General features: G+C 36.4%; 1 protein-coding gene across 3 annotated transcripts in view; it reads left to right on the forward strand.

Annotated features, from left to right (window-relative positions):
* LOC139998440 (TWiK family of potassium channels protein 7) overlaps nucleotides 1–22,227 on the forward strand; it is a 363,454-nt gene that overhangs the window by 28,939 nt on the left and 312,288 nt on the right. The window contains exon 2 of one of the 3 annotated variants that reach the window (XM_072022971.1): nucleotides 15,990–16,044. The exons of the other annotated variants lie outside the window; for them this stretch is intronic. The gene's annotated coding sequence lies outside the window, so the exon portion shown is untranslated. The remainder of the gene's footprint in view (nucleotides 1–15,989; nucleotides 16,045–22,227) is intronic. 3 annotated transcript variants of the gene reach the window in all.

Genomic DNA, 22,227 nt, shown 5'->3' on the forward strand with positions numbered 1-22,227 from the left:
AACGACTACTCTGGATATTTTATATTGTTTACCATATAGTATGCATTCTGTACGTTTTTGTATGTTTAGATTTTTTATAGATGCATAGAAATCCGCAGTCTACTGATCACTCTATTAGCGTCGGACTTACGAATTCCTTTTTAACGTTTTATTTATTTGTTGCGGTACCGAGATGATATTTTCGTTGTAAGAATATGTTATATGTGTAAAATGTTTGTTTAAAGTTGGGACAATGCCATGGAGAAGAAGCTCCTACCGTTAACACATAAAAGATGAAATGAGATATCGAAAAAGCACATGTTCGATAGCCAGCTAACTAATAGCAGTAAGGTAATAGGTTCCTAGACAACAACGCATTCGGAACATGTTTCAATTCGAAACATATATGTAGAATACAGAGTATCTAGAAGAAGGGTAGGAGGCAACAGGGATACGAAGAGCGACGAATTAATCCTCCGTTGTTGGTATTAAAACCGAATGTATTTATAACTCCTAAACCGTTGTGCTTCCTAAAGGAATCCTCCGTGCAGTTTCCAAGTTCTCTTGCACTTCTAGGAACGTTGTCTGTTTATTTGGAGCGCGAGATTTATCACCTCGTTCGAATTTTATACCTTCGCTCTCTCAGCTCTGTTTTATACGATATAATGATTAATGTCACGCGACAAGAATAAAACTTTTTGAATAAAACAGGAGAAGAGTATCGACTGTTAGCCTATCTTTTATAGAAATACGATATCTCGGTGAAAAGGATACTAATTAGCGGGAACAAAATTCTCCGTCATTCGCGTATTATCGTAGATTTTGACGCAAAAAACATTTTCTTTTGTGAAATATTACGAAGCTAACGAAAATAACTACATAATCTATCCCTTTGATTTTCGACTGCGTCATATTGAAAAGGATTAACTTGCAAATAATGGATGCGCAGTGTGCAATGAACGCGCTTTGGCGAAAGTTGCGTTTGTTAAGTTACCGCCGGTATAAATACGTGGCGTTATTTTATTTATACACGTATCGTGTTTCAGTTTACCAATTAAGGCGAAGAACAATTTATCATCATATTTATATTCGCTTTAATGATCGTAAAAATATGGTAGCAAAATATGAAACATAAATCGATTGATATCGATACCGGTCTGACTTTCGGCACAAAAGTAAAAGCAAAATGTAAGTTAATTTTATAGGAGAATAAATAAAAAAAAAAATCACGATTCCTAATTACTAATTTTTGTCACAGCGTGATAATTTGATCCACGTTCGTGGAAATGGAGCGCTATCAGTGTCTCGTATTTCCCGTAATTATAGACAAAAGCTCGCAAATAACGATGTAAATGGCGCATGATTATAACCGAGGCTTCGTGCATCACTTATAATGTGAAAGAGGAATGAAACTGTTGGTAAAGAGGCAACACAGTGGGTGATGCTAGGTACAACAGTAAACACGACAGATTATCCAGGCCATTGCTTAGTAAATCTAGCAGATCCTAGCAAATTGTGCTCGTTTCTCAGATTTGGTGTATACTGGTTTGATATTTAAACGGAACGACTGATCCGGCAGCATGAACAAGATTCTACGTATAAACAGTAACGACTCGTTTAATGAGGGAGATCGTTAATCAAATATCTGGTAACCTATTGCTTGTATGTATGCATTGAAAAGTTTTAGAGAATAACTTTGTTTAACGAGTTGCTGTTGAAGATATTAAATTCATCCGATTCTCAATCAGCGATCGTAGATTGTCAAATTGAATACGGATCGCATTCAATTTTTGTCGGTTCTCGTTGAAATCAACATTTTCCAATTTTTCAGCGACATCTTGTTCGCTCGCGAATACACGTAATATTGCGCTATTTATTATTTACACGTTTCTAATTTTGTCAAACTCTATGAAATAATTAACCATATAATTAAATCGCGAATCCTTTCATTTTTCATCGAGTTAAAATTTGTGTTGGAAATGTTTTCACGGCGATGAAAGAATCCTCGGGGTAATAACGGAGTAATTTGTTTTTAACAAGATTCCTCTCATCAAGTCCTGTATGCTCTTCTTTTTTCTTTCTTTTTTTCATTTCACAAATATATCACATTCGTGCCGTGACGAATTGAGATTCATTATTAAAACAACGTTTTTTTTCTTTTTTTTTAATTTGCGTTCAGTAAGAAACTGCTATAATTAAAACTAGATTTGTTTTCTGTCACAATTTGGTATCTACTTTAATTGCGGATTTATAAATTGGCATAACAATCTACTATGAGCGGTACGAATGCAAATTAGAACGGTATGGAGGTTACCTATCAATTATCAGATCATCTTGAAAACTTTCCACAGTTTTTCCACAAAATGATAATACTAATATCGAGTGCCCAGATAGTTGATTTAAAACGAGGATGGAAGAGCGACGAAGGAAGACAAAAAGTGCCATTAGTACAATCGTTACTATCGCTATCGACCTATCATTGACGATGGATACATACTTTCAGTTCCTTCTCCATCTCTAACTTCTTCGTTCTCTTATACTCGCGAACTACTCCCCGAAATCGTTCGAAGCTTTCGAGCTCGTGTTCGAGTGGTGTTTGAATGCCGGAATCAATTGCGTTAGAGATTACCGCGTTTGATTCAATTCCTAGTTCTGGCTGAGCTTAATTTATTATCGTTCTGCCTAACGCTCGAACTGTTTGGTCATGGACTTTGGCTTCGTCGTGGATTGTACGTGTTTCTGTGTACACTTACAAGCTCGCATGGATATACGTACGATTTATAATCGTGTAAAACGTGTTGTTAACCCGACAGGTTACGCGTTACAATTCGCATACGATCATTCTTTCAACACAGATCATGGTAAATCGGGGTTTCATTATCTGTGATACACAATGACTTGCAAAGGTATTCGTACACTTACTGTAGAAAATTTTTATGTATCTCTCTTTTTGAAATTTCACGAGCACTGTAACGAAATGCGATTGTTTATGTTTAGCAAAAAAATTACCTACGCAGTATGAATAGTCAGCTTAAACGTGTAATAAATGTTAAAGATGGACTGAATACCGAGGCTCATTAATATTGTGGATGATTGCTCGTTTAAATGCATACTTTTCGATCTCACAAAATATATACTTGCATTAAATATCTTGTAATTCTTATAGACGTTTTTAGAATCGTTTAAAATCCAATACAATGTATAGTTGAGTGTTATTGTGATGAAAGTGAAATTTCAAAATGTTTAGTATAACAATCAAATACTATAAGTGTACGAATACCTTCGAACGAGCCACTGTTAAAAAGATAGCTTTCGTACAAAATCTATTTTTCTATAAAATATAAGAAAGGGATCAGCTGTTTGAAATCCTATTTACGTACAGAAACACCAATACATTCTTCTTACAAAAGAACATCAAGCGTCATGCGTTCTATGTATTTCGCCAAGGGCAAACGGGCGCCACTGAGAAACACGAGTTAAAAGTTCTTGCAATTGTAAAAGCTTTGAAAAAGTTTCGTCTTTACTCGCTAGGTATCCCCTTCAAGATCGTAACTGATTGCGAGGTGCTTTTGCTCGCAACATATAACCCGAAGAAGTTTGCTTCTTCAAAAGTATGATTATAAATATACTAGAGCATGAACTAACGATAACAAGCATTCTGCTATTGATCAAGAACGACACCGATACATCAGTAACTTACAATAGCGAGATATATTATAGAGTATAGGCTATACAGCACGTGAAAAGACAAGCCACGAAGTTCGGGAGTTCTCCGTCCAATTATTTCCAATTGAAACAACAATTTTAACTTCAAAGACACCGCAACGTATTATTGCTATCGAAAAGGTATTTAACGTAGTTCGATTGAAAGCAGCATGCTAAGAGGAAACGGTCATCTAGAAAGGTTAAATCAAATACTCAACGCTGCACTCAAAGAATCGTATCGTTGTCTAATTCAGTAGAATACACCAACAAAGCTTTTGCCATGTTCTTTGAACTTTCCGCACGCTCACAAAGAAGTGATAAGATTAAATTGTACCTAGTATCTAATTTCGCGACCAAGTGAATTTTTATTTTCTTTGGTAAGTCGGATGCGCAAAATTCGATTATACGTAGACTTTTGTGATCGTCTGTATACGTAGAAAATTTAAATAATTTTTTTAGAAACACAGTTACATTCCATCATACATCAAGACGTTAACATTTTGCCTACGCGTTCGAAAACTCCCACCGGCCTCCCATATTCGTACCTGGAACTTTCATAGTATCAACTCGTTGGGAATGGGATGAAAAATTTTTCATAGTTTGCCCAAAAGTTCTTCCACACTTACATATTTCACTGAATTCGGAGCGGGATCTACGCTATTCTTACGTCTTATACAGTTATATCCCTGTTAGAGTTTCGTAGCTAAGTTGCTCGGTTGATAAGTTGCTGTAATATTTTCTTGTTTTACGTTGAAAAGTCTCCTCTGGCTTACTGTCATCGTGGTTTAGCAACGTCGACTTTATCTCAGCGTTTGATACTAATGAAGCATCTCTATTATATCGACATACCTATACAGATATAGCTATGGATTCGCGTCGTGCTTAACATAGCGTTTTCTTCGCCAATGTTTCGAACCTAACAAGTTCAGACTCGCGTCCGATGTTTGTATTGACTGTTTCTCGATATGCCAGGACGAACTACTCCCACCCGCAGTTCTTCGTATCTTCCCTATGGATTTACTTCGGACGATGTATTCGAGCTGTTTTCTCCGCTTTGATAAATTTTGTTCTCTGCATTTTTCCAATATTCTTCTCTGCAAGCTTCAGTGTCTTTCTAGCAGAAAAATAACTATATGTAATAAGGGACATAATATTTCTTCTCGATTAAACTTTTCCAATTTTTGCAATTAAAGAAAGAAAATTTTGCGTTTTCTTTGTCAAAAGGGAAGAAGAAAGACGTTCTTTATATGGAAAATTACGATAATCATCGTTCGATGTCCATCGTCCGTGAACATTTTTTTAAACGTTTTTACGACGAAGAATGAATTGATCGAAGTTCCCCAGTTCTTTTTTCAACGAACTGTATCAGGATGAGTTAGAATGAAATTTTGCTCCAGACACATCTGTAATACATTTCTATCAAGCTTCGTTGGCTTCTTTTTTGCATAACATTCAACCGAGGTACCATTATTTCCATTGGAAATTTTAGATATTTTATCAATTTTTAAAAATATTTTATCAATGCTGTTTTCTTTACTCTCGTTTGCTCTTCTTTCTTTCATCTCTCTCGAACAACAGAGCAATCAACTTTCCATTTATCGTTTCTTCCTAATAACGAAAATTTTCATGTAAACCATGAATAGTTCCAACGCATTAATAACAAGCCGGAATATTCAGAATAAACGTCCATCTTACAGGTAATGCATTGTTCGGTGTACCATGTTCCAATAATCGTTTCCCGATGAAGATCGATTCACGCACAATCGACGCTATGGTACAATGAACGGCGCTTCGTTCGATATTAATTCTCCAGCGTTTAATTTCTATACGATGCGAATTTCGAGCGTCAAAGTTGGTACGACCTTGGAAAGTGCATAATAAGAAGAGATCGGTGAGAAGGACAAAGGATGATTTTATGTCTACCGTTCCATTTGCAACCGATGGAAAGCGGAAGTTGTTCGTACGGCGTCCGTTGGAATAGCGCGGGTCGAGAGGTTGACGCGAAGTCCCAGCAATTAACACGAACGTTTAATTAAGCATCCCCTAGCTAGGTGCACGTAGACGCTGTTATTCTCACATACCTAAAGCAGAGATATATCGTTACTACTAACAATTATTCTAGCCCGAAAGCTAGGTAGAAAGGGAGCAAGTCTATCTTAGGGGCGTCGGAATTAATAGTGGGACGCAAGTTCCATTCCGCTTTGTATTTATCTAAGCGTGCTTCTTATAAGTGAACATCCACCCTCATTGTTCGCCTCTATCCTGACCGACCGGGAAGATGCTACCTTAGACCATTCGACGCCAACTCAGATACTTATCGGCTCGTTTCCCTCAATGCTATCGAGCCAGGCTACATTCCATCGTAATAGCGTTACATTTTTCAAATCCTTTTGGATGGATAAATAATTCAACGCCATTTCGTTAAATACCTTATTCGTCCATTCTCTCTACACTGGCTCGTAAAACTATTCGACCAACTACCGTAGAAAACTGTTACGCGTGTACATGGCGCGTGTTGTACGAAACATTATGAAATTTCATCGGTGCTATAATATAAGACGCGACTGTCACGATTAAGTTGACAAAAGTTGAGGCCATTGTGAAAAAATATATAGAATTTGGTGCTAGATATTTACTGCATAGTTTTATTTAATAAAAAATTACTTTACGTTACATTATGTTTAGTATAGTTATAACAAATGTTTACTAATATGTTGTTCAGAAAAGGTGTCGATAAGTGTACGAATACTTTCGTGAACAACTGTACTATACTTTGTTATACTTGAAACAAGGAAACGATCGATAGAAATTCGACAAGATAAGGCGAGATAATTTATTAAAGTGATACTTTAAATGATAATCCAGTAACTTTTGTTATTTAAAGTGATTGCAAATACCACAGGGCCTTTTACGTCTCGTAGTCGAGGGTATTCCGCAAGAGAAATATAGTGCCTTTTTAACGTGGCATCTGAGGGTTGAAAAGCGGTTGTCACGCTAATTGCATCACGTATTTCCATCCCGCATGCCTTAGAGGCAGAATACCATTTTAATTACTCCAGCAATTCTGCTTTCGTTATCAGCATTCAGTCGCGAAAGTTCGTATTTAGAAGAATGTTTTTATATTTGATTTAGCGTATAGCAAGATAAAAATTAATGTTAGTCTGTTAATATTAACGCTTTTAACAAGTTTGAATTATTTCATCTGTTATTTATTAAACGATTATTCAAAAGATAAAATTACACGATTGTCTCGTCTGAGTAATTATGCAGAGAAATTAATATTAAATATATTTATTGTGAAATCGACAAATAAAGAAAGAATTATTTCGCATTTTTATAAAAATGCAAATACCTTTCTGTAATATTATATACATACATTTTTAATATCTTATAATTATTAGAAATTTCACGAGGACATTTCGTTCGGTATAATTAGTAAAAGTGTAGCTGCTTCAATTACAATTGTCTCTTTTGTCGCGTACATCCTCGTATTCACCGAAAATCATACAAGAGACGTTCCCTTGCTAAGTAAATTTCCTCTAATTTATAAATTATAATTGGAGAGCGAGGTTTGTCCTGAAACGTATATTAATTATAAAATAGCGGTCGAAATTAAATTTGAGAAACCATCAAACGAAGTGGTAATACGTCTGTTTTATTTCTTGACACCAGCTTTAATTAAATTTGAATACCACTTGATTAAATTAAGACTTGTGTACATCTATATGTGTTTTAAATAATTATTCCACCGAAATTCTAATCTATTCATAATTCTTCGTTATATATCTAGAGACGCGTTAAAAGTATAAATAAACGATGCTATTGGGTTGGCAACTAAGTGATTTTGAATACCACCTAATGACAAAGTTTGCAATCGCTTAGTTGCCAATCCAATACATTAAACGATCTTACATTAAACGATATACGATTTAAATACGTATATTACCATCGGCATGTTACATGTTTTTGCCGATAAATTTTCCCAGACAACGTTAAATCGATAGATCGTACATTTATCTATCCATTATTACCTAATAAACCGACATAATAATTTGTTCGCTGATTATATACTAAATCGTACATTTATGGGAGCATTGTTCAACGTATCCAATTTAATCCTCCATAAATAGATACGAGTGCCATGGTGCAAAATCATTGGGAATTAATTGCGTTGTGTTAAATTGAAATAACATTAAAAATTTGATAATACAATTGAACTTAATCTCCCGTGGCTTCGTATTGCACGCTTCAATTTCGTTCCATTCAAACGATCACTCAACAATTTCGAAACTACAAAAGATCAGTTGGCTACTTTGCAGCTCGTTATTTGAAATTCACGCGATTTTGTAGGGAGAAATGATTTTCTTTGTTTCCTTCTTCTTCTTCTTCGACGTTATATCGCCATGTAAATTATTGGCTCGCAGCGCGAAAATCGAAATGAAATACTCGTTAATTTATTAATGGAATACTTAACGTCGTATGATTTACAAGAATTTACCTGCTAAATTACGACGTTTGATTCAGTTGGGGTGTAAAATAAGATTCTCCACTGATTTATGGGCTAACGCAGTACTGTTTGTGCAAAGTACAATACTCGCTTTGCGCGAAATCGCATCAACAGAACGTGATTTGGCAAACAGAATAAACGATAATGCGATAACGCAGAATGGCTGGCGAGAGATTGTTATCCTTTCCCCTCCTCTTTCTCCCTCTCTCTTTCATCTATCTACGTTTCGTACGTTTGATACGTTAAGATATCGTACACGAGTTTGAATAATGAATCGAAATATGAAAATTTCCCCGTACAATTTATTTCATCTCTAAAATATCTTCTGGTCAGTGCATTTAATGTAAATGGTGTAGCGTTTCTTGAATACGACAGGGTGTACATACTAACAGTAAGCAGAGGGAGAACGCAGCTCCGATTTGGCATTTCGATCCCCTTGATCCTGGTCGATCCTTCATTCAGATACACAGCTCTGATACGGCCGGATATCCTGTGCGCGTTATGGACAGGCTGATCCTGACACACGATGCGCATTACGCAGGGGAACTGTTTCCCTGCTTTGTACAACCGACGATGGCTATTCACCGCGATCTCTTACGCGTTCTCAATGAAACTGATTACGGTAGTAGCCCGATAGGATCAGAAAATTGCAGTCGTGTCTTTGTACAACGCGGTTACAAAATCGGTTAAACACTCTATGTGCAGTGGCTTACGAAAGTAGTCGTATATTCGTCAACATCTTTTATGAACCTATTATATGTTTTATATTAAGCGTTTCGAGATTTCATTAACAGTGAAATGACATTCAATTATCGTGATTATGTTGGTAAACTTTTAAATAATTTTGAAAATGTATGCACAAGTTACAAGATAGTATATATTTTCTAGAGATCATAAAAGTGCCCAAGCAAGCAACCGTCTACGATATTAACAAGTCTCATATATTCAGTGAGATCGTCTTTAACATTTGTAATTCTTACCGTCTACTAATTTTTTTTTATCAAATATAAGCTTGCGATAAATATCTCGCAACAATTATAGATATCTTCAGGTTGGATTTAAATTTGGTCAATATGGATACCAATCGTGCCTCATTATGGTACTAATAAAGTTTCAATGTGTTTTTGTTAAAAGGATCTGGAGAGAACAAAAAGTTAAAATTTACTTACAAATTATCTAAATTTAACTTTACATGTAGGTTACTTTCTGAAGGACTCGATAACACACTCGCTTGCTTGTTTTCTTCTAATCGCTCTTTTATCTCAACTGAGACCTGAGACCTCTCACGTACAATATAAATGTACTATCTATTTAACAGTTTCATGTAACATGCACAATATGTATGGTTAGATACACGAGAAAATTTTGTATAGTAAGCGCATGAATGCTAAAAAGTGGCTTACCGATATAGCTTCAAATGTCTTCGTCATCTTCGCTTGCAATAAATATCTTACAATTTCTATGTACATTTTCAGATTCGTTTCAAATTTGACCAATATAAACGTGTTACACTGTTACAATTACACGTAACAACGTTATACTAGCAATGAAATTTTCAAATATTTCGTATAACACATTCGTAAAAGATTGCTATTAGCATTCAGATACTTTCACGAGCCACTGTAAATGCCGTTGAACCGTAAAACGTATCAATGATGTTGCCGATTTACTTAGGCTGTGTAATTTGAAAATGGATTTAAACATCGATGCAGCAATTTGATTGCCAAGTTTGCGATATAGTTAGATACATGCATCGATTTGAATTACTTCCTACCGCTTTGGCGATATTAATGTGGTAGCGTTAATGTCATCGTATGCGGTGATACTTGCGCGTAACGTTATTAATACGGTAATCTTATTATTGCAGTGATGTGATTAATGCTGCATTAGTGAAATCCGATTAAGATTTATTAGGTGCGACATCAAATGTGAGTATTACTGCGAAATATTCGACTGGTGTGTATCTATTCCATCATAAATGCTATTTGTTACACGTCTTGCTCTTCTTTCTCCTATTATGATTCTAATTACGATACTTCAAATTTACAAGAATTTGATCGTGCTTCGACTTATCATCGAATATCGGGCATTTTAATAAAGCGAAGTATTTGTTTGAAATGTGTCATTTAAAATACATAAAACGTAACGAGTTATTATCGATGGCATGTCACTTACCATTCTTGTAGCAAAACATTGATAGTTTCCCGTATTATCTCGCTTATCATAAATAATTTTGTAGAAAATACATGATGGATGACAATAGTGAGATAAGCAGCTTTCACTCTCTGACAGAGTCTCTCCAAGATGTGTTATAGATAATAAACTAAGTAAGTAGCTTTGTCGTTCCACCAGTGTTCGTTATTCTGCTGGTGACACATTAGGATGGTAATCTTCACTCTGAGCTATATATTATAATCTTCAATTAGTTTAAGTGGATCAGGTTTCCTATCTTCGTGGACGTGTAAAATCTTCGATTTTACATTAATTTAAATGTTTCAAGATTTTTAGATTTTAACTTTTAAAGATAGCCCCTTGAGAATTTGTTTAAAATTAGTTACTCGTTTGATGGAATATCTGGAAAAGTACAAATACTCCGAGCAGCTTTCTTTAATAGTATTTGTTTTTCTTTTACATACTATTGCGTGTAATCGATGGTATTCATCTATTCGTTATATTCAAAGAGATCGAAGATATTCGTTCGTTTCGATCCGACGTCTCGATAGTCGATTCGTATCGTCTTCTCAGATTTCCTCGCTGTTATTCGCCATTGACGTGTTAGCCGAAAATTTGAAACGCCTCCATCCTTAAAAACCATCTCACGAAGTGGTAGAAAGAAAAAGTAGCGTAAACAACGTTTTATTCATAGGTTCGATCATCGGTATTTTCGTTGTTTCAGCCAGCACATTTGGGGAATATTTTTTATTGCTTTTACGTTATTCCATGTTTCACCTGAAATCATTTTTACGAGAAATTGCTTCCCATCGATAACCGTTATGCTACAGGATTTCCCGGAACCAGTCGTAAAGATACATGCATCGAACAACCAAGAGTTTCAGTTTGGCACGTTTCTATTTTCGCAACGGCTGGTTTTTTCGACCATTCTCATATTAAATACCCAAGTTGGGATGAAATTACTCCCCGGCCTATCGTAAAATGGCCTTTATTGCTCGTTTACTGTTGGTTAGTCTTGGAAAGACGATACTCCGTAGTCTCAGCACGACACCGGAAAGCTTAGCATCGTCTTTGCCATTCCCTTAGGCTCCACCTTTTTCCCACTTTTATGAAACAATATGTAACTTTGTATAATGCTACGCTAGCTTTCGTCGTCTTATTTATGGGTCAAGGATTTATCCTAGCTTCCAGATGAAGGAGAGCAGGCTGAATCGAAAAAGAAGTGAGAATTTATGCGAAGATGATGTTATCTTTAATTCTTCTCTCTCTCTTTCTCTTCCTTTCTCCTTGTCTCTCTCTTTTCTATTGAAATTTATTATGCAATTTTAAATACGATAATGGACGTAGCAGCAGTCAGTTACTAAATAATGAGTGCCTTAACTATTAATAAGAGAGATAATACTCAGCCATAATTTTTCTTTAGTCGTAGTTGCCGTCTCAACTCCGGACTTCTAATGAATCACACTCCTGTTACTTTCTTTCGGCCAAAAATTCGACAACTTAATACGCGTCAGAACATTGCCAAAGCGTTTAGTTACAGCAAGTTAAAGTTCTTCGGTAGCAATCGAGTTTCTTCCTCCGCGATTACTAATCCTTATTAATCTTTTCATAGTATCGCGCATAAATCGTTAACGTAAAATTCTACTGGGAAATAGATCTTTACAGATCCAGATAAAGAAGCAGCAATGTTTCACTACGATTTTCACAGTAAGCATAAATTTATCTTCAGAAAATAAAGCATTACGAAACCTTTTCTCGTTTCATGTGCCTTCGACTTTGATCATCCGAGACTTTGAAGCATTGGCTTCGTAACATACAGATAGCATTCTTCGAATCCAGATAAAATGAGTAATAAGTGGCAGGAAGGTGAGTCTATTTTGTTAGTCGGGCAAGTTGGACGCGTCAAAGAGACTCAAGGTGAACCTCGAAGTACTTTATCGAATGGTAAGAAAGTGGCGATATAGGAGAAGGAACGCAAAAGGTCATCGATGGGTTGCGAAGAGTGCCGATATGAAGAAAGGATGTAGATAAGGGAAGGAGGATGAAAGAAAACGAACTTTATAGGAGAAAGAATCGCACATTAGTTCCACGACATTGGATTTCAGATAGCTCTTTTGCTACGTGCAGTTGCCTTGAAATTAAATATCCCTAGTCATGTACAGTGTTCGAAATATTACATTTTTCTTTAGGAACGTGTCACAGTGAAGTCAAGGATATATCGAGACGAGTAATAAGTTCGTTCGCCTGTCGCTACCGTATACGTATCGCAGAATATTATAAAAATTGTTTAACGAATGCAAAAGTACAGGATTTTCTAACGATGAATGCACAGTGGTTACAAAAAGTATTGGCAGATCGTCGTATTTATTGTAACATTTCGTAGTATATATATTATAGTATTATTATAGATTTCGTATCATTTAGAAAGTACACTCATATGACTACAAAAATTTGATCCCTAGTATGAAAATGAAATATAAAACTTGATGAAAAACACTTTGTTGGAAAATAAGGGCGCGTGTCTCGATAGCTCTGTAGCCGCTGAGGTGGGATAAATAAACTACTCCTTGATAGTTAGATTTTATGTAAAAGTAAGGTAAGGTAAAGAGACGAGCTCTTTTAAGAAAACTGTGAATAAATTTATTGTTCAACTTGATACTTCGTAGAGTTGATAAATTTCAACGTTTCATCCCCTCAGTTTTTAATTTCTATCATTTTGTATGACACTTTATACGACATCAAGGAGAGATCGAGCCTGATAAATTATACTCGTAATTTACTATTATTATCAGTCACGTTCGTAATTCTTAATTTGTGGAAACCGAAGTTGGACGTTATCGTTCTTTCGAAGAACATCTTTGTCTTTCGATCGTTGGAAACAGTCGTAAGCGTGTTTCTTGTCGCGATACCGACGTTACCGTAAGTGTACTCGAACAGACGGATATAAAGTCGAAACAATTGCTTTTTACGATGAGTACGTTCCTGGAATATCGGCAGCGAACGAGCTTGTTGCCCCCCATAATGTTCTGGTATCTGTTTCAGCTTCATTATCCATTCGTTTCTAAAGCGGCCGAGTACTTTTCTCTGTTTACCGAATGTTTTCCACCTATTTATGACGTCACGTGCTTATGATTAATTTAACGACGCAGTTTCAACGACGTTTTGCGAATGCCAAACACTCGAGTACTGTAAGATCGCCTTATTGTTTTTTCCTGTTGGTAATACCATTAAGTTTGTGATAGGTGAAAATGGACGAACCGGGGAAAACATTTAACGAGTATCATCAACTCGAATATCGGTACTTACGATGCTAGAGCCGGATAACAAAGCGTAGATTAATTTAATGGAAAAGACGAATATAGTAGATGAATCTTTTTAAGGTATTAGATGGAATTTATAAGCGCGCGGTGTTACGATAGAGACTTTGCGTTAGATTTCAACTTATCAAGTTCCCTATGTAATATTTCGCAACATGATACACGTGTAATATACGATCGGAATTATATGACGCTTGATAAATAATTATTATAAATTACTTCTATTTTATCGCATATTTTGTCAAAAGATATTTAAAAATAAATTGGTATTATATTTCGCAGTGTCAATAATAATACTTTGTTACGAAAGAATAAAACAATATTCACTGGAAAATTAACGCTCTGGTAGCGCCATTCTTTCTCATGGGGTAATTAACGAGTGTGAAAGCCCCGTTAAAAAACTTCATCGGAGAACTTTCCACCGCTTGTTTCCCCGGATCGTTTCTTTTCCTTTTGTAACTTTTTGCTCGCCGTTGTTGCTAATGAATCCAGCCGAAAACCCCCTCCGCGTTAGCGATAACATCCGAGCGTCCGTCTTACGGTTTTCGGCGAAATCGTTTTCATTTAACAGTGCGAATATCTACGGTGTGAATCGTAGTACGAAGGAAGAAAAGGGGGAGATTATTTTAATCCTGGTTATAAAACGTATAAAAGGGGAAGGATCGAATTCGAATGGCTTAAAAGGCGACTTTATAGGTGGGAACCACGGTAAGCAAACTAAAGGAAAGATAAGCAGTTAATCCATTACCGGTTAATTGAAGTGAATGTGAAGTATCTCCAGTTCGCCTCCGCCGGTTCGTCGCAGAATCCGCGAAGGTAGCAGGCCCAGGGAGCCAGAGTTAATTTATAAAACAAAGAGTAACTATAATTATTATCGCAGTGCCGGACGAGAAAGGGCTGAGGTGAAATTGTGGCCAGAGGTGGGGCACGATGGTAAAATGGTAGGAGGTCGTGGTGCTCTCTGCCAATTAAAACTTACGAACTCGAGCCAGTTTCTAGCTATCTCCCTTCCTCGTCGTTTTCACCCCTCCGTGTTCCCTCTCTCCGTCGCTTCTCTTTCTCGTTTTCTAATCGGTTTTCGAGACTTGCGCCAGGATCTAGCGCCCGGCCTATCGATGTCTCGTTATAGTAGTTTAACTTTAATTGCGCCCTTCCACCGTTCGATGCTGCCTCACAACCGGATGCTGCTTCCAATGTACACTTCCGTCGCCCGGGGTACGGCAACGCTTTATGAGGGCTGATGTCGAATGTTAAGCTGATTGGAGTTTCCGCATAAAAATCTGACTGTCGAGTGAACCACGTTGCAGCTAGGATACTATGCAGCTTGTTTATTATCGAACTCTAATAACGAGTTTCAAGCTAAACTCCAACTAAAATGTTTGCCGAAGTTTTAATGGAACTCTCGTTTGATCGATGTGTTTGACAGAAATCGAGGATATACTTTCTTCTGTTGAATCTCGGTTCATCTAACTTTTGGAATTCCATGTACAGTAGAACCTTGTCCGAACGGAATGTTTGCTGCTAACAGATGCTTTCTCGCTATCGTTATATACGTAATGCGTGTCGTTATACGTATAAATAATAATTTCTTGTTTAATCGATACGCTGAAAGAACCGGTTTAACGGAGGATGAACTGTTTACATCGCGGTCACCGAACGCTGAAATAGTGGACGTTACGACGGACGTTGCAGCGTCCATCGAAGCGTAACATTGTAATGCATACTAGCAGTCATACAAGCTACGTCCGTCAAATTTGACGTTCGTTGTAGCGGCGATAACAAACTACAAACGTTCGACGTTTGTCAACCTATCTGCACGGACCTTGTTGCATTTTACCTATTTTTACGGATTTAGCCGCGCAAACGGTAAATTCATATTCGTCCTCAGGAAACTTTGAAGCTACATGGCGCGCTATTTTTTTCAGCTATATAGACGATACATCATAGTACAATTTTATTCACAATGAATGCTACTTTTTCAATGATAGTTTATCACATAGTAGTTTATCTCTGACAGATTAATTGAAACATATTTCGTGGATAAATACATGCAAAACTGATGGACCGTCACGAGTTATCCAACGTTAATTCGCAAATGTTCAAAATTTAGCCGAAACTTGGAAACAAGTTTGGTGAATTTTCAAGTTCATAAAGTTATAAGAGATCCAAAATTCTGAAGATTAAAACTGCGCAGTTCAGAAAGTTTGACAAAGTTGAAAACCTATTTGACTACACGAGCTAATCAAAAATGACCTTTACGCGAATCTTTTAGCGATTTCTATCTAATCTCTTTGTGTTTTGTGTTACAGAACATACGGACAAGTAGAATGAGACTCCAAGCTGCGATAATTCTTAACGAAAGACGTAAGTATTAAACGTTGAACGTGATGTAAACTCATACATAGATCTCAACAACGTGTTTTCGAAGTAATGTTTAATCTCGATAAAATATTAAAATATAACAGATACAACGTAAGTCTAATTTCATTTATCGACATATAATTGTATAATTAAGGATTGTTAATGATTACGATAAGATTTATTTTAAATGAATGCACTAAGTATCATCCTGTAGAGTAGTGGAAAATAATCGGAAGAAAGTTTAACCAAGAAAGTGCAGACAAGCTATTTCACCTTGCTTACCAAGTTTACGAGAGATGTAGAATAAGCTATCTCCCATAATCCTTCCTTCATTAGTTGGGATCTCTTGATGATTTAAACTTTGCATATTAGAACGACGCCTTAATAATCTCAATTCCTTGTATCATGTTAATGTGCAAATTTTTCTTTTATAAACTATTACTTCGAGAGACACGATCCAGCGTAGAATATATACAACAATATAATATATATATGGTATATATTCGAAAATCGATTTAAACGAGTTACAATATGTTGTTTTACGTAATTATGATGCTCACGAAAAATCCAATCATTGCAGTTCGATTTTACTGTAGTTTTCTAATTAAAACTGTATTTTGCCAAAAATAAGCAGATTTCGGAACACTTTTGAGCAATACTGTATTTTCGCTACCATATGCGATAGAAGGTTGGTTGCACTCTCGTCTTATAATTAAAAACCCGCAAAAGTGCAATTACCGTAACTGTATTCTGTCCGCAGATTATCCTTTTAATTGTAATAGCGTTTTCCGATGTAGAATTAAATTCGATGTTCTAAATGAGATTCAGACGTGTTTAAATCATAAAAATCAATGTGAACATCTTCTTCATTTTCTCAAAGATATTCATCTGTATCACCAGTTACGATATTGTAATATATCGACTTAGTTCTAACTTACACTATATCCCGTTAATCTAACTTCAGATTAGTCGTACTGTATCGTACTCCAATTGTACCATATAGACGCTATAACTTATGTTTGTAACTTGCCTTGTTCCATTTTACACTTCGTTGTTTTCTATATTCCTATTATGTATTCTGTTAATCTCAGTTGCTAATAACCACGAAGATACGACCTTAAATAAAATAAATAATAGTAATAAAGTTGGTGGGTACAGGCAAATGAACGTATAAGGTTTCCATTTTCCCTTTTCCTCGGATCGATTTCAATCGCGTGGCTGTTGGTGATTCCAATACGGAGGAACATCGAGCGTAAATCAAAGACACATCCGGGCCCGATTATATTCGACAGAGGCTCCCTCGATTTCTTCCGACAGCGACGGTTCTGTCCTCGTTCTAGTTTTGTCCCGGGGATCCATCGTCGGCAGGAAGCAATTCGTAGTTTTCCAATCAGAGAACGAGACAGCCGCGCTCATTTTCCGGGGAGTACGCGAGTTGCATTATATCTGGAAACCGGAAGCGGTCGATCAGTGAAGACCGCGGTAGAACTCCCAAGCTGAAGAGAAACCCCGCACGTTTCTCGTTCCCGTTTTCTTTTCCCGCGGGAACGCTATCCGCGATATTATCTCTATTGTTCCTTTAATCGAGAAAATCAAGCTTTTTTTCGGCTGGTCGGTATTTCTACGTCAAGCGGTGAATTGGCTCTTTCGTCGATTAATAGTCGTGTACATTACGAAAGTATGCGTAACTGATTGTTGGAAGGCGCCTTAAGCACGGATACGGTGATTATTCGATGATTTCTTACGCGTTTATGCGAAATTTAGAGATGCAAAAATAAGAAACGCTTTCTCGCGAAATTCTACGTTTCGTTTTCGTGGTATCAAATGTTTGCATTCGTACAAAACGTACTACACTAAATGATATGAAATTTACTATAACTGAATCCAATTCGTTAGTATGTAAATGCTATGATAAGTATAGTGGCGTGACAATACTTTTTGTAGCCAGCGTATAACGTGTAACGATACACGAAATATACAAAGCAGAGCAGCGGTTATAATTTTTAACGATTCGAACGAGTTTCTGTTTAAGTTCCACTTCTTTGGTTGCGTTCATGAAACTATCGATTAAATGTTGGCAAGTGATCACCATGTTACAACTTAATATCTGTTTGTAAACGTTAGATATCTTTTTAGTTTTGTTTCTTGCTACAGCAGCCATGATTTATCGATTTTACGCTATAAAAAGTAAAAATAAGTTAATCGTTTCGTTATATCGTTGCTGATACTTGACAAAATTCGCTTGGAACTTAAAAAGATCCGCAGGTAAGAAAAGCTTGGTTTTGCCGTGAATGGACGTGATCTGTACTAAAGTTATGCAAGTTGTATAAATATCAGATATAGTTGTGTGTACACTGTGTTCGATGGTTAAATCGACAAACTTTGCCAGAATATTCGAGAGATCGTTGGAAACGAAAGACGTTTTACAAACGATGGATCGGTTCAGCTCCGTTAACGAAATATGGATCGATATGCCGATATTTTCCAGTTATCGGGTTAGGAGATTATATTCTCGTTCTGATTGAGACGAGCTGTTCCTGTTTGCAGTGTTTGTGTTCTATAGCGATAAGAGTAAAATATTGACTTAGCTAATGATGTCCTTATGCAAGACAGCGGTGCTAACATCGTCACCTACTCCACTCGTCCTTTAAGTACTCGCGATGTCGCACCGAGTAGAGTATACCGCGCAGTTTGGCATAAGTTCGTCGAGTTTTCCATTTCAGATATACAGCTGTTGCAACTGAAATGAAATTTCAGAGTCTCTCTATATCTGCTTTATAATTTATTTGTATCAAACTAGTTCGATTCTGGACTTTAAACTTTCACGGTGGTTAGATGGCGTATTTCTGATTTTTCCAACTTTGATCGTGTTTTTGCTGGTACGTTGCATTTTGTTCTGATGTTTTCCGAAACTGTCTTGAAAAGATAGACTGGAACGTTAACGAAACGATGGGAATAAAACGCAACATATCAACGAAAATACGATCCAAACCAGAGAAATCACAAATATGTTAGTATAATTTTTTTTTTTATAATTTATAATTTTTTCATATGCACTTGGAACAAAATAGGCTCAAGATTACGTTTTTGCACGGTCGTGCCAACATTTGATACCGATATTTCTTTTCCATTGTTCAGCAGCGAAAGACGAGAGAATCTTTGCTGTCCTTTTTTGTCGATCGTTCGTTATAGCGATTCAGTCAACGGAATCGGTTTCCAACTCATTTCAATCGATAAAAAATTCCGAGTGAAAAATCGTAGCCGCCTAAAAAGCTGAGGTATTTGCATTTTGATTTTTTTATGGCGCGCCTGCAATTTCACGCTCGTGTTTCGGAATAGACTATTCTGTTGTCATATTGCACGTTCAAAAGGTACCAACAATATGCCAATCGTTTCGTATTTCCTTTGAATGATACCGCGTATTCTGTTGCCTTTTTTCTCAAATTTCGTTCCCATGTATTTTAGGGAAATTAGAAGATGAGCACATCACAGTCTGTAGGAATATCACGATACTTCATGATGTGATAATAAATTGGAGAAAGAGATATTTTCGCTTTCCAATCGTTGCACCTTTGCAGTCGTGTCATCACGATAATAGTTATTAGTATTAATAACAAATGAAGTTGAAAATCCCATTGAACGTAACATTATTTTATCATCGGATGAAACGAAATCTCTGAGACAAAGCTGTTTTGCTTACAGGATATCACGTATCTGGTCGTATAATAAAACGAAAAGATCTTTTCAGGTCAACTTTTTTTCAAAAAACGGAGGTCCGAGTGAAAAAATGGTATTCAACGTTATCAATTTGTTCTTTTCACCCAGAATCGCCCCTTTTCAGGGATGCACTTGTTACGCGATACCCTTTGCGTATCGCTAGGATACCTTGTATTATAAAAGCAAAAACTCCAGTTTCTTGTTAAAGTTCCAGAGTATCGTATAAATTCTAAACGACGTTAATAACTTTAAATAAAGCATAGCACGAGCTATTAATTTTGTTATTTCATTAGGAGTTCCTATTTAAGTATAATGATATATCTTCTCTGTTTCCATTGTGACAGCAAACGGGAAAAATATTCTCTCTAAAAATTCATAAAAAGAAGTATATATATAATATATAAAATATATAAAAAATATATATAAAACCACCAGCAGCTATACCATCAATCGATTTAATTATTTTCATTGAAATAATTCCAATGCCGATTACTCGATCGGTAAAAGTATTTCTTCGGCGAAAATCGAGCCCCTATAGATTTATCGCGCGTCGCTTTAAATCCAGGATCGCAAATCCCTCTTCGAACGACAATTGATCGAGCCCAGTTTCATCTGCGATAAAACTTTTAGCAATAAAGTTTGCGTCGGTAAGGGGGTAGTCCATGAAGCAGGCGATACGAAAGAGTGAAGCGGCTAAAATGAAATTCTATACGTATGTACACGTGGAGGATGGGGCTGTGGTGATAAACGCGTTAGACAGAAGCAATTGGAATTCAAAGTGTTCCATCTGAGTTCTCGTACCGAACGACCATAACCTCGTTTCCGGAGATAATGTGTGGCTTGCCTTCGACTATTCTCGAAATTGTCGTGTATCGTGTTCTGATCCTGGCCCGCAGTGCCTCGAATAACCATTGTCGGCGATCCGCACTGTTCGCGAAATTTCCTAATACGTGGATCGTGTGGCCCTTTCGTCGGTTACGCTCTACAAACGAGTTTTGCTAATAATGGGAAAGTCCAGTCTAGAGGAAATATCGGCGATATATTTTTATTTTTCGACAACGTTATTGGAGCAGCTTATGGAACATAATAGAACGGTTTTCTGACGGCATCTAGTGCCGTCTCTGTGAAGTGAAAAATGAGATAAATAAGAAGTTTAAGTTGCTTAAAAAAATTACGAGCATTCGAACACTCCTGGAAACTTTGTACGTATATATTGTACGTTCAAAACATTTGGAAATCTCATTAGCTTTGCGACGAGATACGGATATCGTAATTGTATTGATAAAATTTGAAACGAATCTGACAATGTATATAAAAGTTTCAGGAAACTTTCTGAAAGCATACATTTCGCAAAAATTACCGAAATATTTAAACAGTTAATTATTCGATATATTAATGAGCCGCGATATTTAGCGAGAATATCTTCAACGCTGATCGTATGTTTCAAACTACTATTTATTAACGCTGTATACTAATTTTTCGCTGAGTACACGTTTGCGATAAATCGTCTCGTTATTTTTCTATACATTTCCGAATTAGTTTCAAATCTTATTGTTTATAATTACGATAGTCGTGTCTTATTACAGTGCTAATAAATTTTTCAAAGAGTTTCGTACAACACGCGTATAATATACACGTTTATAAAAATTTTTCGTGATAACTGTTCGAATATTTTCGTAAAACCTTCTGAAAAGTATTTATTTATAAGACAGCAATCGCTTTTAATTCAGTTGAAAAAGTTTGCTTCTTTTTATAAAATCTTTCTTAGTAATGTATACGAGTTCGAGCCACAGTTGAGTCAAGAGAAACGAAAGGTAGATTGGAGCTACTAAAGGTAGTCGAAGTACTTTTGTCGATTACGAAAATTCCCGGTACGATTGCACGAATCGTCGTAGATGTGTAGTTTGACTGAAAGTTTCGAATACCGTGCGGGATTAACGAAGAACTTACACGAAAGGTTAATAATTTCACAATAGGGTTCGGCATTCCTTGCCTTGTCCCATAATTCTGCCTCGTTACCATGCAAATTAATCCGAGCTATCATACCGTTTAGCCTCGTTAGTTGTAGCTCGACGAAAAAAGCATCGTTTACCTTGGAAAATCGGTCACTTGGTTTTTTACGACACGTGCGATAAACTTCATTACTATCCGAAAAGTTGCTGCGACACCACACGTTGCAAATTTCTACGAGTTTGCTTTTAGAAAATACCGATTGGAGGAATTCCTGCTATCGATTATTTCCTTTTCGCGAGAAAGAAGTATTTACAGATATCTAAAAGATTTTCTCAGATTTCATAACTCTCTTAGATGCGCTGAAACTACTTGGAACTTTTCTAAAATCGTCTCAGATTTTCCGATAGGATTCTTGGACGTTCGAGACTACCCTTAAGGGTCTATCAATGTTCCATATTTTGCGTGTATTGAACGAATTCTTGAATCTCTGCGAAACTAAATCACGATTATTCAGCC

This window comes from Bombus fervidus, chromosome 3, assembly GCF_041682495.2.
Source record: "Bombus fervidus isolate BK054 chromosome 3, iyBomFerv1, whole genome shotgun sequence".
Lineage (NCBI taxonomy): Eukaryota > Metazoa > Arthropoda > Insecta > Hymenoptera > Apidae > Bombus > Bombus fervidus.